We start from the raw sequence: 1,042 nt of genomic DNA on the forward strand, positions 1-1,042 counted from the left end.
GGAAGCACCAGCTTTCTGGATGCTGTCTTTTTGTTGTGGTTTCCAGTTACTCAGAGAAGGAACAGTTTGTGGCCCTGATGCACCTCTTGCTGGCCTGTGGTTGTGTGTGTCCTCTGGGGATTAAGCACCTGATGCTGTTTGCTGCTTCTCTTGCCATTTTCCCAGTTAACTGCGCTCTTAAGAAAAGACCAGGGCTCTCTTGAGCAACTCGGAGCTTTAGTGAAAATAGAAATATTCGCTTAAGAGGGGAAGTGCCCAGGTGGCTAAACCTCATCCATCCCAGAGAACGCCAACAAAACTATTCCCTACTCTAGGTAGGAGAGTTGACTTCGCTGCTGTGAGCACGTGTAGGGGTGTGCATCCTAATTGAACTTGTGCAGTTAGGGGTCTATAACTTGTTAAAAGCCACTTTAAAGAAATGTGAGGCTTCTAAATCACATGGATTCCTGAGAAAATGTGACCCCTGCTTTTGTCCTGTCTGGCCTCAGTTGGCTGACAGGACAGAGCTCTTTTCCCCACTCGGATATGCTTCGTGTTGAGGGAGCTCTTATGAACATTTCTGAACCTCAAGGATGATGTGAATGGAGAGTGGATGGGGAAAGCTCTTCCCCATGGGTTGAAATCTGCGGTTATTGGATCATAGAATCATAGAATGTTTTGGGTTGGAAGGGACCCCTAGAGGTCATCTAGTGCAACCCCCCTGCAGGAGCAGGGACAGCACTAACTAGATCAGGTTGCTCAGAGCCCTGTCCAACCTGGCCTTGAATGCTTCCAGGGATGGGGCCTCCACTACCTCTCTGGGCAACCTGTTCCAGTGTTTCACCACCCTCATTGTAAGGAATTTCTTCCTTATATCCAGTCTAAACCTACCTGGTTTAGTTTAAAACCATTACCCCTTGTCCTGTCACAGCTGGCCCTACTAAAAAGATTTTCCCCATCTTTCCTATAGGCTCCCTTTAAGTACTGAAAGGCCGTAATCAGGTCTCCCCGCAGCCTTCTCTTCTCCAGGCTGAACAAGCCCAACTCCCTCAGCCTGTCCTCT

General features: G+C 48.5%; 1 protein-coding gene across 11 annotated transcripts in view; it reads left to right on the forward strand.

Annotated features, from left to right (window-relative positions):
• The window catches only part of PPCDC (phosphopantothenoylcysteine decarboxylase), a 22,106-nt gene that overhangs the window by 12,891 nt on the left and 8,173 nt on the right, over positions 1-1,042 (forward strand). The gene's annotated exons all lie outside the window — the stretch shown is intronic.

Source organism: Egretta garzetta, unplaced genomic scaffold (assembly GCF_000687185.1).
Source record: "Egretta garzetta isolate BGI_Z169 unplaced genomic scaffold, ASM68718v1 scaffold287, whole genome shotgun sequence".
NCBI lineage: Eukaryota > Metazoa > Chordata > Aves > Pelecaniformes > Ardeidae > Egretta > Egretta garzetta.